The following is a 19,728-nucleotide window of genomic DNA, read 5'->3' on the forward strand; positions in this document are numbered from 1 at the left end:
GACGGCCTTAGGGGCGCGGAGACTCGGGGGTAAGGGAGACGGCAGCAGCATGGCGGCCGGACACCAGCCGCCCAACCCTCGCGGAGTCGCTGGGACCCTTTAGTCTGCGTGTGTTAGTTGTAGCCCGCTGCCTCCCCATCAGTCCTCGGGTCTTACCCTCCCTCCTTCCATTCACCGACATTGCTAGCCCGAGGGTCGGGTCGGCGGGTAACTCCCACCCCAGCCCATCCCCATTCCCCCCCCCATCCCCTTCCCTACCCCACCCCTAAGCCCGTGGGCCGGGACCATGGAGGACGTGAAGCTGGAGTTCCACTCGATCCCACAGTGCAAAGAAGACACCGAGGAGTGGACCTACCCTCTGAGACGAGGGATGCAGGAAGTTTTGCCTAGATTGTTTTTAGGCCCGTATTCTTCTGCCATGAAAAGCAAGCTACCTATGCTACAGAAACATGGAATAACTCATATAATATGTATAAGACAAAATATTGAAGCAAACTTATTAAACCCAAATTTCAACAATTATTTAGATATTTAGTCTTGGATATTGCAGATAATCCAATTGAAAATATAATACGTTTGTTCCCCATGACTAAAGAATTTATTGATGGGAGCTTACAAAATAGAGGAAAAGTTCTTTTCCATGGGAATGCAGGGATCTCCAGGAGAGATGCATTTGCTTACGTTCAAGAAAGAAGATTTTGTATTAATCCTAATGCTGGATTTGTCCATCAACTTCAGGAATATGAAGCCATCTACCTAGCGAAATGAACAATAGAAATGATGTCGCCCCTTCAGATAGAAAGGTCGTGATCTGTTCATTCTGGCACCACAGGCAGTTTGAAGAGAACACAGGAAGAAGAAGATGATTTTGGAAACATGCAAGTGGCGACTGCGCAGAATGGCTGATTCAAGAGCAACAGTATAGAGGATGTGAATTTCTATTTGGGAAGGAGAAAATACAACAGACAGTAAGAATGTAAAACGGTAAAAATACAAGTAGTTTCTTTTCAACTATATGTTGCTTCCAGACGTGTTTCTCTGCAACTTGTCGAGAAACATTTTAAGATGTTGGGCTCCTGCAATAGATGGCACTGATGGTTTTATTCCTTTCTTTTTTTTTTTTTTTTTTTAATTCTTTACAGTTTTATTATAAACCAAGAATTTTGGACTTGCAAAGAGGTGTTATTACAATAATGCACTTTTCATACTTGCAATTTATTTGTATGATATAAAGTTGTTACTTTAAACAAAATGCAAGTTAGGGGGCATCTGGGTAGTTTATAACAAAAAAATTTTCCTAAAATTTGCTAAAAATTCATTTTGTGTTCTATGTATTACTTTTTAAAAATAATTTTACAGTTCAATTTTATGATGGAGCCTCTTACAGAAACATTAACAAATGCAGGAATCTGCCACATTTCTTTTTGAATATAATTCAATAGCTTAATTATCTTTTAATTTTTTAAACTTCTTGATCCCTTATTAATAATCTTTAAATCATGACATTAGCCAACTGTTCTTACTTTAACATGATCCAAGAATTGCTTCTTTTCCTATTAGCTTCCTAATTTTATTCTATAGAAAAAAAAGTTTAATGAACAAAGGAAAATGTTTTTTGCTTTATAATACCAGATGCTCAAAAACAAGGAGAGTTTTAAACTTTCAAGTGACTGACTTTCCTTTAGCATTCTTAAAAGCCAGATGTTGTGTTTGTTCTTTTCAGAGCTGTGTAGCCCATTTTATCTTTGTCCAGAATGGTTCTAAATAGAATATAATAAACCAGTGTAGCACTATTTTGTTTTTTCTAAACAAAGCCCAAGAAAGAAAAGTACCTTGCCTAATTAGAGAATATAAAAAATAAATCTTCATGACCTCTAAATTAGTATGTAGAACAGTGAAAAGTTTTGAATATTTTTCTGTAATTTCTTTTTTTGAAACCATAAATTAGTTCAAACTGAAAGTCTTAAGGCTTGAAGAAACCTTAGTAAATTATTTGGAATATGGAGGAAAAAAAAAAGGCCACAGTCCAATCTGGCTTTTTGGACCAAGGCATTTTAATTAACTGAGAATTATTATAGGGCATGTGATTCTCAGAGCCTTTTGAAACCCCAACTCTTAGTGCTTGGAGAACAGAATTAGTTGGTTTTCCCAGCTCCAAAAGGCTCCTGATACCTGAGCCATCTCAATTCCCTTTCACTTCTTTTTGCAAACAAGCATCATGAAGCCTGAATTCATGTCTTCCTGATTAACATTTTGCCAAATGAAGTTAAAATTATACAACAGAAAATATCAATATCCAATTTTATGTCCTCTTCCTGTATAGTTACAACCTTATTAGGCACATAGACTGCTTTTCTGGTTGTCTTAGATGATAGCCTATTAAACAAAATTGCAACTGTGTAACATTGTTCTCCATCTAGCAGGCTTTTGACGTCAGTTTCCTCCAGATCTTCTGTTCATCTATGTAGTTTTCTCATATTAGCACAGTTCCCCTGCTAATATTCAAAGATAAGAGTTTGGAGAATGCTCAACTACATACAATTAATTACCTCAAACTGGAAGTAAGATACACGTTCTTATTTCTGAAAAGTGAGTCTTAACCAAAGGAGGCTTGGAAATACAGTCTTTCTGAATGACAAAACTAGTGCGGGAAACATATTGTACATTGTCTTTAGTCTATAATTGCATTCTTTCTTACTTCCCTTTGATAAACTGTATTCTAACTTCATTTTCTTCAAAAGAATCTCTTATATTCAAAATTTTGTACTATTTAAATTTTCTTCTCTCTATACTGTTTTCTTTCAAGTGAATTATATGTTCATTATCCACATAGTATAGACACATGCCATTTATTTTATTTATTTATTTTTCCATTTTATTATTTTTTTAACATCTTTATTGGAGTATAATTGCTTTACGACGACGTTGTGTTAGTTTCTGCTGTATAACAAAGTGAATCAGCTATATGTATACATATATCCCTATATCCCCTCCCTCTTGTATCCATTATGGCATTTAGCTTTCACAGCTGTCCTATTATAGAAGTTTACCTAATTATATAAAAGAAAGCAAGTCTAGTATATGATGAAGCAGATAGAAAAATTGTCCAAATTTTTCTATACCAAAAAAATGTATAGTAAAGGGTGTCTGACTCAAAAATAAATGCTCTGTGTATTGTATGATGCTAGTTTAAACATACCCAAGTCTGTGTCTTCAACCCTCATATTGATGGAGGATCAATTTACACAATAAGATTCATACTCTTTCTGACCTTTATAACCACGAGTCTGAACCACCTCCCCAGCCTGTCACAATTTTCAGTCCCCTAATTATCTCAACCTCAGTAGTCTCTAACCCAAATACACTGCTTTTTTTTTTTTTTTTATCATTTCTTAAAGAACACCTCCTTTGAGATGCCCTTAATCACGCAAGCTAAGAATCCTACACCCGTTTCGGGAGCCCGGACAAAGTGAAGTGGATTGAGAGCACCAGAGTTACAACAAACTTCAGTCTGGATCAAACAAGAAATTAGAGTCTGGCATGCAATCCCATCAAAGGGCAAGCACACGTGCTGGAGATACCAGACCAGAGCAAGCAGATATACAAGAAAAGACTCGGAGCAGAGCCTAGGATGTACCTTCTGCATTAGAGCTTAGCAGCTTTAGAAACTGCAGGTGAACGTTTGGACTGCGTTGTGAGGCAAAACTCTACGGGGCTGACCCAGATGTTGACTTCTGTGTTTTAATTAATGGCAGTGACATATTCTGGTTACTCATGATTGTATTCTTGAAACTAGCTTAGAGCCCTAAATCTTTTGTTTTGTTTTTCTGGACCAATTATCATTTCCCTGCAAATTGAAAAGTTTTTATTATCTTGCTCAACCTACTGCTATAACCCGATTATCTTACTCCAACCTACTCCTATCACCCTAGCCCAGACACTTAGCTGTTTTTACTTGGCTTATTGCAATTACCTCAGCTCATCTTTAACTTATTTGTACAATCATTGCCGATTTTCTGTCCAGTAGCCTTTCCTGTTCCTATTTTTTCCTCACTAGCAAACACATCTTCAGATCTTTCAAGCTGGAAATCCAAAAACTTGCTCAGAATTGTAAATAAAGTGTGATTTGTACCCCGATCTTTCTTAATGAAAGATGGGGGAGGGAACCAGGAATTCCTAGAAAAGTTGCCCTCCCTTAAACACACACATACACACACACAAATACACAAACACACATAGACCAAAACACCATTTTCTTCTTCATTGGCAGTAATTGATTGCGTTTTCATGAGGCATCTGGAGCTGCTAAACAAGCTGACCCTGAGAAGAATATGCTAACACAGCAAGGATGACAGACCAAGAATAGGAAAAATTCTTACATCTTTGGTAATGTTGAACCACTGAACCAACCCTAGAAATTTTTGCTCTCCTAAACTTACATCATATATATATGAAATATGTATATTATATATATATATAAAATTAATGTTATTGTTTAAGCCACTATTGTTTGGGTGTTCTGTTTCTTGCAACAGAAAGTGTCATAAACGATGAGCTTCTGAGTCTTTTACATGTATTTCTACTTTTCAAGTCAGGCTCGTCATTGCTGTTCAGATGGGACATACACATTTTAACTTTGCTCTTGCTCTTGCGATACCTCCTCCTGGGCTGTCAGGGCTCTCCACATAGTCACTTAACCAAAATCATTTCCATGTACCAAAGTTCAGTTTAAACAGGATACATTAGCAAGCTTCCCTTTATTGCCCTAACCAGATATAACCATTTTAGTTCTAAAATTTCACACACTCTGAACTTTGAACCCTGAGACACCTGTCAGTATTGGCAGAAAGCAGTTTTGGATTTCCACAGACCTGAGTTATCAAAGTCTGTCTTTTACTTAGCAATTATGTGATCTTAAGAGATTTATTGAATCTCTCTTACTCTCAGATTACTCATTTAAAACATGGATATAGTGACACTTTTTTGCTGGATTCTTAGGAAGATTAAATCCCAATTCTTCCCTTACAAACCATGCAATTTTAAGAAAATCCTACTTAAGTTTCCACGTATATAAATGTGGAGGGTAGTAACAACCACCTTACAGATTTTTATTGAGGATTAAATGGGTTAATAAAAGTCCAACACTTAGAATGGTGTTTGGCACAGAGACAACACTGTCTACATTTTTTTCTATTATTAGTAATGTATTGCCTGACACTGAAATATATTCTTGATAAATGCTAACTATTGTTATTATTATAATCACTATTTTTATATTTTTCTTAATATTTTCATTTGTTTGCTTACCTAGAAAACATGTGCCATGTAGATCCTAGCACTATGCCCATAAATAGATCTCAACAGATAGTTAAAAATTATACTTATTCTTCAGACACGAAGAAGTGCAAAATATCTACACGAAGTGCAGAATAATTCTAAGAAAAAATCTTTAAGAATTTTTTGCCCCAGATATTAAGAAAAATGAAAGCTGTCACTGAAGTGCTTATAAAAATAACAACAGAATTGAATCAATATAATTGTCCATTGATAAAGGATTGACTAAATAATTAATGCTACACTCAGCCAAAAAAAAAAATCAAACAGTTATTAAATAGAAGAGTATTTTAAAATATAGCTTTTTATTATTATTCAGGTATGGCAAGACCAACAGATCAAGAGATGGTTGCCTTTGAAAAGATAGCCTGTTATATTCACAGATTCTAAAAGGAGGAGCATGGGGAGGGGGCCACACAGTAAACACCAGAGTCAGTTAAAGGCAGAGAGTGAGGGGAAAGCAAGGACATGAGTCTTTATTGCAGTTTCTAAGGGAAGGAATGGGTGAGGCAGAGAAGGCAGGCTTAGAATTGGCTAGTTTTTAGTAATTTCCACAGACTCTGGGTTATAGGGGGTCTGTCTCTAGTTGCCTGGTACCTGGTCCTGAGATGATTAGGGCAAGGGAATAGTGTGTGAGCACCACAAAGGAGGTAGTTGGGGGTTTGAACTCCGAATTTATTGGTTTGCATACTAAAGACATGCTTGCAATTGGTTTGCCATCACTATGGATTAATTAACTCTGGGAAGAGCAATGTCTCCAGGCAACAAGATCCTAAAATGTCAAAGCATCAAATGCAGAAATTAGAAAATATGGTATTATAAAGAGGTAAATCAGTATGACGTGGAAAGAACTCCATAGAATTTTATAACAAACTATTGTGTAAGAATTTGTTTAACCTGCAGCCGATCTGTGGTTGTTCAACAGTTTTCTACTGGGATGTCCAGAAACATGGTACTGACTCTTACAAATTAGGGATAAAGTGTATTAGCTTGTGGTTTATGATGTGTAAAGTCTAAAACTCACCTTTTGTACTAGCTTGCTTACATTGTTTATTAAATGTGTATAGACGATGGTATGCACCTGGTTTTAGCTAGTTGACCAGTAGAGGATAAAAGACTAGTCAACTTGTTCTTTGGTTCATCTGAGACTAAGGTGTTTCATATCTATTTCAATGATTCACAATCAGAAGATGGGATATCTACTGTGTAACTGAGAAGGGACTCTGAGATCTGCTTCTGGAAAATGAAAACTTCTCTGATCTTTGCTGGCTTACTTATCTTGGTATACTGCGTATCTTCATCAAAGCCTTTATGAGTGTACCCTATGGAGTTTCCTGAGTTCTCTCAATCACCTGACCCTTTGTAATTGCTGAAACAATATATAATACCATCTGTCTTATTTTTAAAGACAAATATGTGTGTATATATATTTTATAAATACACACTGCAAAAAATTAATAAACAGAAACCTCAATTAATTAGAATTGGGAGACCAGAGCAGGGAGCTCTGAATGTATAGAGTTTAATAGTGAATGTAAGTAATAAAAGTGAGTTGAAATACTTAAATGTTTAATACATAACTATTCCCTTTTCCTTAGCTTAGGATAGTATGTAAGCCTCAATTACCTGACTGTCTGGGAGTCTCATATTTTCTGTAGAGCTCCTATACTTACTGAATTAAATGTGTTTTTCTCCTGTTAATCTGTCTTATGTCAATTTAATTATAAGACCAGCTGAAGAACCTAGAAAGGAAGAAGGGAAAATTTTTCTATCCCTACACCACATAGGATCTTCCAGTTGTAACTTGACTGACCATTACTTTGACTTGCATATGTGTACTTTTATTCAGTCTCATTTTCCAATTTCTTGAATTTTACAGTGCTTTTCTTGTTTTTCCATTTCTAAAGGTAAATTACAAGGGTGACCTATAACTAATTATGAGGTGTATCCTAAGCACTGAGTCTCTAATGTCAATGCCTTCCTGCCAAAGGCCACCTGGCATATACCTGCAGTTGAAAAAAATTGTTATGCTTATTGCTCAGTGTAACAATGGGGCAGCACAGTGTGGAACCACAAGGTGATATTTCACTAAGGTGATATTTCACTGAGAGCATGTTACAGAGGACTTAATATCGGAGTTGGACTCTAGGTGATCTTGGAATGTACATTAAGTTAAACCATTAACTTTCTAGAAAGTTTTGTTTTTCTCTTTTTTATTAAGTTGTATCCTTCCAATTTTCAGTCTTGGATTATTTTGTCAAAAAGAATAATCGAATGTATGATATAAAGTAGGTTAAATAAAGACAAGAAACCTGATACCTGAGTTGAGTACGTTATAATATTTATATCTAACCCATACCAATTATTTAACTAATTTCTATTGAACGGAAAAATGAATACCATTTTTTTGTATGTGTGGTAGTGGGTGTGATTGGAGGCTTTAATACTTACTACTTTAATATTTACCTAAAATCTTGTCTTTCTAGGAAAAGCTCCACTCAGTGTCAGGAGACTGTAGTGAGGTTATCCACCAGGCAGCTCTGTCAGAACTGGTCACAGACTCCATTCTCCTGGAGACTGTGCTTGATCCAGCCACGGGCACATAAAGGAATCTGGGTAAATCAGAGTGTGCGAAGAGAGTAAGAAGGTGGGGAGACTTGGTATTTCTCAGTCCCCGGAATCGTATACACCAGGTGAACTCAATAATCTCATTGAAAAAGACTGTCTGAGAAAGAAACCAAATCATCACGAAGAACCATGAGAGAGAACGGTTATGACTAAGAAACAGTCCTGAAACACTGGATCCATCTGTGCCTGAAAGAAGTATTATTCCTTCAACTTTAGCTACATAAGGCAGTAAAACACCTTTTTTCCTCTTTAACCTAGTTTCCATTGAGTTTCAGTCATTGCAGTGGAAATAACAATAAACAAATTCTAATACAATTATTTGCTTTTCTATATGGGAAAATGCAGACATTCCTATTGGGAACTTTTTTTTCCTCTAGTTAAGATCGAGCAGTTTGGGAGGATTTCAGCCATTTTGGACAGCTATAGAAACATAATTTTATCATGAGATTTTCATGTGAGCATTCTATAGAAGCTGACTGTGTGAAAATAATTCTGACACCAAAAAAGGTAGTTTTTAAGGGGCTATTTTATTCACATTGTAGAAAATATAATGTTGTATGCACTTTAAATAATTCAGGACAGAAGAAATTTAATGATAAGTAATCAAATGAAAGCACATACATCAAAACATTTTAGTGGGGATGTATAGCTTCATAAATACTTATTTCTGATGACTTCAATTTTCTTACCTGCATTTCTCAATGAATAGTTTTATTTTAATTCTAATGACAGTTTGAAAAACTACTTTTATTATTTTCAACTGGTAAAAACATTTAGAAAATAATGTCAATGAAACACTGGCTTTCTAATATGATACGCTGCAAACTTTTAAGTTTGGTCATCATTTGTTTCAAAAATTCTTGCTGGCTTTGTGAGTAGGTGGAAAGTTAAATGAGGACAGAAAATGAGAAAGGTGTGGAAAGCCTTCCTCTTTGCCTCCTATCTACCTAGGCTTACCTGGGTGACTCAGATGATCTCATCCCTTATGCTCCATTTCCTGAGCTAGTAATTAAAGGGATTATGACTTCCAGTGGTTTTTGAATTTAGTTACAAATGCCATAGCATTTATAACTGTTAACGGAGAAATAAAGACTAAGTGATATACATGCCTTGTCTTTACAATATCTCCATCTTTCTTCATCATTATCCATAAAAAGCTCATGCAGAGTTTTAACAAACTGTTTCTACCACTCAATTTCAAGTTTCTCAGTTTTAAAACATTTAAAACGACATGCTTATCTTTGCCAAGTCTCAGGAAATATTGTACCTCTGCCATTTTGAGAACTGTGCTAGATGATTAGAAAATCTTCAGCAAGATGACTGTTGGTGAACATTGAATGTATTTAATTATATAGAAAATTAAGAATAAACCAAAGGATAACAAAATAAAGTACAAATTTGTATTTCTAAATTTCAAAAAAATGAAAGAAAATAGATGATATTGTGAATTACATAGTGGGCTATTAAAGAAAATAAATTTTTAGATGAAGTTATAGAACAAAAAACAGTTTTTAAATATGCTTGTATTTAAGGTAGAAACCTGTATCAAATTATGAAATGTCTCTCACCTTGCTTAGGACTACACCACAATAAGATGTAAGGTATATAGGGAAGTGGCTTCTTATTAGTATGTTTTCTAATACGCTGAAGCAGCAGATGGTGGACGTACTTAAGCTTTATAGCTTGTGTTCTAATTCAGGAAGCTTATTTATTCCTTTGTCCTAAGTTTCTACAAAATCAAATGCACTAGATAAATTGATGAATGTAACAAAATTGCAGAACATCTTGACTTATTCCAAATATATAATACGCCTACCTCTCTATATATTTCTATAGATCTGTTCAGCTAGAATTCTTTTGGCCATTGGATAAGATCGCATTGCCCTTTCCAGTAGTAAATGCTTTGAAAATCATAATAAAATGTGACTTAAGAGTAAGAACCTTTAGTTCTCATGATTTTATTGTCCCAAATAATTTTAGCTTCTCAAGAAAACAATTTAATAAGCACCATGTATCTAGCACCATCCCTAATTCTAGCTTATAAATTATTGAGAATTATTTTGGTTGTTGTTGGTAAAGGCAGTCTCACACACACAGTCTTTCCACCACCCACTTGGTTGCTTAAGGATGGACCTTGGGTTTGCGATACTTCCTTACCAAGAGATAAAGAGCTCACACAGCCTGTGCTGGGCTTATCATCTTGTGTGGGAATATTTTCCACTGTTTCAAGCTCAGTGAGTATTCTTTTGTTCTACTTAAGTGTGTGATCTTATATCACCATGCCAACCCCACTGCTATATCTGTCTTCCGTGGACGGAGACCCAATCCTTTTGCTACAGCATAAGAGTGTGGGGCATAGGTGAATTGCCCTGCCAGTAGAGACCCACTGGGCACTGGTACCCAGACCCACCACTGAAGCGTCTCTAAAAGTAAGTAAAGCGTTGTTCCATCCAGTACTTGACTCTGTTGTGTTTTCCTTGCCAACTCTGATACCAAGATGCAATGAGCAGAAGTGTTTGGATTTCTATTTCTGAAGGTTGACATAGTGATGACCTTTGCTATCCTCCATGTGGCTGGAATCCTCCCCTGGGATTGATAACAGGTATATGATAGTCTGCTTAACAGTTTTTTTGGTAGTGATTTGGTCTACAGATCCTCCTAAATGGTGCTCAGTTAGTTGGAGTATATTTGTAATTACTCTGTGGGCCGAGCATCATGCTAGAAGTTAGGGGTAACACCACTGAACGGGAAATATGACCTCTGCTCTCTGGATGATTGCATTCTGTTTGGAAGATAGTCAGAAAGCAAATAATTCTAATTTGTTAAGCAGAGTCTCTTGTGTCACCGGTTCGATAGGGTCATCTCCTTCATTCATCGCCTTCATTTTCCATGAGAACAAACTGGCAGCTTTGATAAGCAGGTATGCCTAAATTCAGTGACCTGGGATCTTGGGTGTTTAGGAGCACAGGTTCCATATTTGCAGTTTATTTTTAAAATATTTTTTAAAAGCTAAGCTAACAGGGGAATTCATTGATAAATTCTGTATACTTTTAAACGGCATAAGCGTTGTCCGATTTACTTGTTTATGTTATTGAATGCTAGTTTTACTACATCTCTTACCAGATTTCCTGATTAGACTCATTCCTATAAGTGAGTGTTCAGACCATAAAAAAGAATATAATAAAAATGTAAACGTGACACCACCAATGGCATTTCTCAAAGATGAGCTCTGATTCCTGTGAGCAGTGTTCACACTGGAAGAGAGGGAGGCTTTTTTCATGTGCTTCAACACCTGAGCTCTTGTCATGTTATCCTGTAATTATGGGTTTGCCTGTAGCCAAGCTCCATTTTCCCATCTCTTAAGGCCATTTCTTGTATCTATTTAATGTATCTAGTGAAGAAATGAGCTAATGGGTTTATTATTTAAAGACTTTTGTATTAAATCACTATATTATATCAATTATATTTTTACAGGGTATGATTATATTATACCAGTGGCTTTTATATTAAAATCTATTCTGGAATTGGCATTCTCATTTCTTTTTTTTTTTTTTTTTAAAGAAATTCACGTTCTTTTATTTATTTATTTATTTATTTATGACTGTGTTGAGTCTTCGTTTCTGTGCGAGGGCTTTCTCTAGTTGCGGCAAGTGGGGGCCACTCTTCATCGCGGTGCGCGGGCCTCTCACTATCGCGGCCTCTCTTGTTGCGGAGCACAGGCTCCAGACGCGCAGGCTCAGTAGTTGTGGCTCACGGGCCTAGTTGCTCCGCGGCATGTGGGATCTTCCCAGACCAGGGCTCGAACCCATGTCCCCTGTATTGGCAGGCAGACTCTCAACCACTGTGCCACCAGGGAAGCCCCATATCACTCATACTTTATATGTCCAGTCATTTGAATTAAGATTTCCTTGCTAACTCTGATTCAGGCAATGTTCTCAGCTTCTAGAGGCCACTTAATTCCTTCTCACTTGGCCCTCTCCATCTTCAGAGCAGCAAGGGCACACACATTCTCTTCACAATTTGCACCTGTCTTACTTCCTCTTCTGCTACAGACCAGAGAAAGCTCTCTTCTTTTAATGGTTCCTGTGATTACAGTAAGCCCACCGAGATGCCATGCAACATAGCATAAGCCTGAGGTGATAGATACCTTATCGTGTTAACACATTTTCAGGGATTAGGGTGGAATATCTTTAGTTGGGGGGCAGTTTAGAAATTCGGCCTAACACACATGACATGGGAAGTTACTTTGGATACTATAGCATAACAGTTAGATTATGTGCTCTTGAGGTAGACGTTCTCCTGTATTTATACTGCTTGTTGTTCTTTGACATTTTTATCTTTTCCAAATAGTGGTTTCCTCATTTACATATGTGGTGAATAACACCATAGAACTCATAAGGCTGCTGTGAGAATAAAATGAGATGGTGTTTGGGAAGCACCTGACATTCAGCACTCTATAAAAATTATAATTATTATTTTTTTGCTTTATTTTATCTATAAATGCTATTTCATCTTCAAAAAGTCATTTCCTTATTTTCTTACTTGATTCTCACAAGCCGGTAAAATAATTATTAAAGTTAAATATGTATTAAAAAGTAGTTGAAGTAGGTAGGATTCAATTTTAGGGTTTTTTTTACTTCTACTTATATATTTTTTCTTTGCAGATTTTTAAACAGAGACTGTTAAGATTCTTATTTTTCTTTTAGTTCATGCAGTTTATAGCCTTATATAATTCCTTTTCAAGGATTAAACCACATAGACAAATTCAAATAATCATTGCTTTAGAAAACTTGTTATTCCTACATATTTTGTCCATATTTCTCTAATTTACCACGTGATTTTAAATGTTTTTTTGAAAACTGCATCTCTAGGTGTGTTTCTGAATTTCTTTTAAAATCCCATTACTGGAAATACTGTAATAGCATAATATAAATTCATCCATTTGGCTGTAAATAGGGCTAGATCATGAGCTTAAATTAAAATTGTAATTTTAAATAAAATAATGGACACTTGATTTCATATTTCTTATTACTACTACTCAGTCTATAAACCACTAACTATCCATAGAAAATCCTGTTATACTTTTTATCTTCATGCTTTCCTGATTTTACAGTAACCTAAAATCAAGGGTTGAGTTTAGCCTGTAATATGTATAATAATAGTGTTTACTTTTATCTTGGAGTAGAACCAAAATTATTAGAGCCCAAAGTTCAATCACCCAGCAGGAATTTAATTCATACAGAAGGACCTGCCCAGTGGGTTCGTGAACTACAAGGGAGATCCCTTGGCTCTCAACTACGTCTCCTATGTCTCTCAAACCAGAAGGAGAGGGCTGCAAATGCTGTGGAATCTTCTTTCCTCCACTCTGTAATTTCCTGCCAGTGTCTCCCCAAACTTGTCCTTAGGTGGAAGGCAGTTGACAAGGGATTCCTGTGACTATAATTATCAGGAGACATTCACAAAATTGATCAGAGAACCAAAGCAGATAAATGATGAACACAATATTGTTAATCATTATGCCTTCAATTCATACTGCCTAATCTATTGGAAAACTTTCTTTACACTATACTGGTCAATAATTTGGAGAAAAAAAAGTCTTAATACTTACTAGCCTTGTACAATTTTAGGAACTTACATTTTGCAAAGCTAAAGTTTTAATAACATTAGATATTGGTAGGCACATTTTTATATTGTAGCACCACTGTGTCCTAGTAATGCCATATAATACACTCTACTTTTAATTTATATTTTTAATTATTTCAATAACCATACAAACATACTGATCATATATTTTTATATTTTTAAAATCTCTCCATTTATGTTGGTATTGGGCAGAATCCAAAGAGTTGTTCAACAATTTTATTACATATGTTTTCGTACATATAGTAAATTGATATATCAAAATGACAAGTTTTGGGATAAAATTTATGTAAATTATGATGCCACACATTATATTCTTTTTAAAAATGAATTAGTGATTGCATTCCAAGTTTGCACTGCCTATATTTGTAATTGGAGCTTTTTGCTCTTATTTGGGATAATATCACTGCATTTTAAAAATTCTTTGACATGTTTTAATCATCAATGACTTTATATTTCCCATTAAGTTTTAGTTACACTAATATTTTAGTCTCAAATTCTCATTAAAAATTTCAGTTTAAAATAACTCCATAAAATATTAGCATGGTTCATTTTATCTATATGTTTATCTTAGAATTTGATATTATTATGATTGGGCTTTTCCTTATGCATCTTTGCATGATCAATATAACTTTTATCCAAATTATTTATTTCAAGAATTAGGGTCTGTATTTCTTTTTTTAATTGAAATATTGTTGATTTACAATGTGTATATTAATCTCAGGTAAAATAGAGTTGTTTTCATTTCCTTTATACTGACAGACAGTATAGCTGCTAAGAAGGCAGACTCTGGTATTGGATTTTCTGGATTCAGATCTGTTTTGCAGTTGAACAGATGTGTGACCTTGAACAAATTCTGTTTCTAATTTTCCTTGCAATAATAGCAGCCAACTGAGTTGTGAAGAAAATTAAAGGATTAAATCCTTGTAAAGCGCTTTCGACATTGTCTGACACAAGTTAAACATGATGAAAGTATTAATTAATAGTTCTAATATTATTCTTAAAAAGCTGAGTTTTTTTCTTTCACATAAATTAAAACATCAGGATCAAAACAATTTCATTAACATGTGCATTTTATGTTTACCTATTTTAGTAACTAATTAAAACCTATTTTTATTGAAAGTGTGATAAACATTTTGACCTTAAGAAGTTTTAGTCAATTTTTTTATAATTCAGTTGGTATTTTAAATATGAAGAATATTATGAAATATTTAACTTATGACCTTGTTTGATTACATAATATTCATAAAACACTAAGCTAAACTATTTACATATTTTACTTTATAAATCCTTTTTTTTAATTGGAGTAAAATTGCTTTACAATGTGTTAGTTTCTGCTGTACAATGAAGTGAATCAGCTATATGTATACCTATATACCCTCCCTCTTGTACTTCCCTCCCACCCCCTTGCCCATCCCACCCATCTAGGTCGTCATGGAGCACCGAGCTGAGCTCCCTGTGCTATACAGCATGTTCCCACTAGCTACCTATTTTACACATGGTAGTGTATTTATGTCAAACCTAATCTCCCAATTCGTCCCACCCTCCCCTTCCACCCCTGTGTCCACATATCCATTTTCTACGTCTACGTCTCTGTTCTTGCCCTACAAATAGGTTCATCTGTACCATTTTTCTGGATTCCATATACATGCGTTAATATACAATTTTCTCTTTCTGATTTACTTCACTCTGTATGACAGACTCTAAGTCCATCCACATCTCTACAAATGACCCAATTTCATTCTTTTATGGCTGAGTAATATTCCATTGTATATATGTACCACATCTTCTTTATCCATTCATCTAATCTTATGTGATAATTACTATTATTAATTACAGCTTTCAAATGAGGAGATGGAGGCTTAGAGAGTTTAAATACAGTCCTAATACCACACAGCTTGTTGGTGCAAAGCTAGAATAGAAGTGATTTTCCTGAATACTGAGTCACACATCTCAGCCATTCTGCTACGTAGATTTGTTTAAACACTCTTTATAACTAGAATGACCTTGTGTTGTTTTTTCTGGTATATTCTTGTTCATATCTGTTGCCTTGGCTCAATTAATTGTGCAAGTTACCTAAACAAAAATTTTTCAGTTTATTTAATATATTATATTCATATCATATATTATTGACTAATGGAACTAAGGTGAGTATTTTTTCTTAAAAGAAGCAGATATTCCATGTCACTAACCTAGCTTTATTGAATTTTGTCCATGTTAACTTTTAGAGAAAGCATGGGCAAACACACACACACACACACACACACACACACACACCCCCCACACCATGACGTGAATGCTTTAACACTGTCAAATGAGGTCCTTACATTTCAAATGACATGAGATTTTGAAGAGCTAAGGTTTAAATGCAGGATGGATCTTGTCACTTAATACCCCATTCTCTTCTCCTCAGCCTTCTCTGGAAAGAATATGTAGGCTAATGGTGAAATGGAGCAGGACTCTATGGGCCCTTCCCAGGACACACCCCCCCCCATGTCCTCTGCCTGCCCCTTCTCTGTAAAAACACCTTTAATCAAAGAATAAATTTAATCAGAGGAGTGAGAAAATGCAGAAATAAAGGAAAAGCAGTCAAACAGGACAAAAGAATAATTGTTTAGTTATTAAATAAAGTCAAGGACCTTTAGTTTCTCCTCAAGGGCTTTAGATAATATTCTGAGCCATATCCTTTTAGCTACTTTGTAGATACTGAAACCCCCAGAAAGTGAAAGAAGTTAACTATCAATACATGATGACCACACTGTAGCCATGACATAAGCTGCCACAATTCTGACAACTGGCCTCAAGGAAATGGGAACAAATTTACTCTGGACCTGAAGTTTAACTGTACTTCAAAGAATCAACATGAAACTGACCAGAGCACTGCATGGCCGATTTTAAGATGATATCTCTTTAAAATATAGAATCGAAGAGAGAAATAAGTGTAATATCAAAGTGTTGAAGAAAAAAGTCAACATTTTTAAAAAGTCTTCTTAAATTTTGGGGAATTTATTAATTTGGTTTTGCTACTTTACAAGTAACGTTGAGAAACTCATATTTCTAATACTTGAAAATAAAGACTGAATCAAGAGAGAAGGTCAGAGAACATTCTGAAGGTCTAAGAACAATGTAGGAGGAAGGAACCCAAGGGAACTAATTTGCATTTTTGACTAGTCAAATGCAGTTTTGAGCACAGGCATCTCTGCCTTGAAAGAAAAATAAAAAACTTTCACATGAGACTTCATTTTTTTAGCCCTTTTGAATACACTAAATCATCTTTATTTAGTTATTTCTTTCTATTGACTCTATAATCTTACAGACTCAGTGAAAGAGTCCAAGAAATAAAATAGGCTTAGCACAACAATGCAACTTGAATCAGCAAAGTAATGAATGTGTTGTTCTGTCAAATACCATTGCCACAATAGCTGCTTCAATTTATTTGAAAAATATACAACCCTGGAGTCGCAGCACCACTTAACAGCCAAGGAGAACAAAATGTGTACAGTGAGATGCAAATCTTCTGTACCATTAGTTCAGTATATTTCTGCATAACAGCTTTTCAAAAATTGAAAGCATATTTTGGCACCATGCTGTTTCAAAACAACAACAAGATCTGTGAGATATATGCTGAAATCTGTCAGTGCTTAGAAACACTTTTCAGTTTCTTTTCCAAAGAACTCCTGCCTGTTTGGCTAAATTCCTTTTCTCTATTTTTTCATGAAGATTACAATAAAATAGTATCACCAAGGAGACTTAAAGTTTATCATGTATGTGTGTGACTCAAAGAACTTTGAACAGGGTGAGTAAATCAGTTCTTAATTAATAATCTGCTGACTGATTATAGAAGGGCAGGCTCTATATCTTATAAGAGTGCAGGAAAAAATAAAGCAACTAAAAAACAGTACCACCTAGAACATCACCTTCAGAGCACAAAGTAAGTATTGTGTGTATTTGGCTCTTTCAAACCAAGAAGAGGTCTGCAAATGAGTAGTGGTGAGTTGTTTAAAATAAATGATACTAAGTAAGATAAGATTTTTAAGTAAATCATTCTCACTTGACACTCTTTGCATTGAGTACCACTGTTAGAAAACAATGCTATGATTATATTTTAATAAAATATACTTATATAATAATATGTCAATTGGATATAATTTATTTTCAAAACTTGTGCTAGTTATTTATTTTCATTCACTCTAATCCTCACATTAATCCATTTTAAGTTATTTTTTTCTCTTTCTGATGAGGAAACTGAGACTACAAGAGAGTTGCAAGTCACATAACTAAAAAGAAACCAAGTTTGTTTAACTTCAATAGAATTTTTTATATTTGCAGAAGTAGCTACTGATGATATTACCAGTACTCTTATGATGAATGCTCAGGATAAAATTCTAAAGTTTGAGATAATATTTAGCTGTCAAATATGTGATATGAAATATAAAGTGAGGCTGCTAATTTTTCTTGATGTACAGTATTTTTTTAAACATCTTTATTGGAGTATAATTGCTTTACAATGTTGTGTTAGTTTCTGCTGTATAACAAAGCTAATCAGCTATATGTATACATATATCCCCATATCCCTTCTCTCTCGTGTCTCCCTCCTTCCCTCCCTGTCCCACCACTGTAGGTGGTCATAAAGCACCGAGCTGATCTCCCTGTGCTATGTAGCTGCTTCCCACTAGCTATTTATTTTATGTTTGGTAGTGTATATATGTCCATGCCACTCTCTCACTTCGTCCCAGCTTACCCTTCCCACTCCCCGTGTCCTCAAGTCCATTGTCTACATTTGCATCTTTATTCCTGTCCTGGGCCTAGGTTCATCAGACCTTTTTTTTTTTTTAAGATTCCATATATATGTGTGAGCCTACGGTATTTGTTTTTTTCTTCCTGACTTACTTCACTCTGTATGACAGACTCTATGTCCATCCACCTCACTACAAATAACTCAATTTCGTTTCTTTTTATGGCTGAGTAATATTCCATTGTATACATGTGCCACATCTTCTTTATCCATTCATCTGTTGATGGACACTTAGATTGCTTTCATGTCCTAGCTACTGTAAATAGAGCTGCAGTGAACATTGTGGTACGTGACTCTTTTTGAGTTATGGTTTTCTCAGGGTATATGCTCAGTAGTGGGACTGCTGGGTCATATGGTAGTTCTATTTTTAGTTTTATAAGGAACCTCCATACTGTTCTCCATAGTGGCTGTATCAATTTACAGTCCCACCAACAGTGCAAGAGGGTTCCCTTTTCTCCACACCATCTCCAGCATTTATTGTTTGTAGATTTTTTGATGATGGCCATTCTGTATTTTTTTAAGTGTCAAATCTACGAACAAATAAGCATGCTCATTGGTGACAGAGTGAAATACCCTAAAATTCCAACTAGTTAATTTTTGGATATGCCCATTGATATAAAATATAAAATATATCTTGGAACAGACTCTTGAACATTATTGAGCCTTCCATCCATCCATCTGATTTGAAATGAAGGAAAATATAAAAACATTTTTACTGACTCAGCTGAGAAGCATGGCAGGACCTCAATCATGTAACATGGAAGAGAAACAACTCATTCAGGAATGAGTAGGACCAGATTTAAAGAGAAGTTAATGCAAGTGTAGAATATGCTTCTCCAGAGAACAGAGGTTGTATGGTGTGTGCCAACTTTGTCTAATCCTTTCTTGTCTGGAGGAATGGCAGAAGGACTCCCCAGAAGTGAAGGCAAGCATAATGCAGCAGAGGGCATACTTCATGAAAAGAGAGGCTCTCTGGTTCATTTAGTGTGTGGGAAGGAGAGAAAAAGTCCTAGAAACCCCTTCAGAGAAATGAAGCTGATAAGATCTAGCAGGTTATCACAGGTCCAAGCAAGAATTCTGGATTACAGGAAAAAAAAGTTAAAGTAGTAGCAGAAAACTAAAATGTACATAAGGAACCAAGGTGATTTTTCTCTTATAAGGACAGAATTGTGAGTTACAGGTAAAAGACTAACTCTCAGTGATCATACAGATTCCCAGAACCACTCATAGGCATAGGATACTGGAATTTGGATTTAGACAAATTCCAGAATCAGCTGGAGTTTCCAAAAATCTGTCTGAACACTGACCATCTGCTAAGTCTGTTGAAAGTC

At 35.3% G+C, this 19,728-nt stretch overlaps 1 long non-coding RNA gene and 1 pseudogene across 2 annotated transcripts in view; one reads left to right on the top strand and one right to left on the bottom strand.

Moving 5' to 3' along the window:
* LOC309660157 overlaps positions 1-19,728 on the bottom strand; it is a 633,532-nt gene that overhangs the window by 289,940 nt on the left and 323,864 nt on the right. The gene's annotated exons all lie outside the window — the stretch shown is intronic.
* LOC309660082 (serine/threonine/tyrosine-interacting protein pseudogene) lies at positions 260-11,497 on the top strand (annotated as a pseudogene). The gene has a single exon. The product of its transcript is annotated as a serine/threonine/tyrosine-interacting protein pseudogene (transcript).

This window comes from Balaenoptera physalus (assembly GCF_965194825.1).
Source record: "Balaenoptera physalus genome assembly, chromosome: 4".
In the NCBI taxonomy this organism is placed as follows: Eukaryota; Metazoa; Chordata; class Mammalia; order Artiodactyla; family Balaenopteridae; genus Balaenoptera; species Balaenoptera physalus.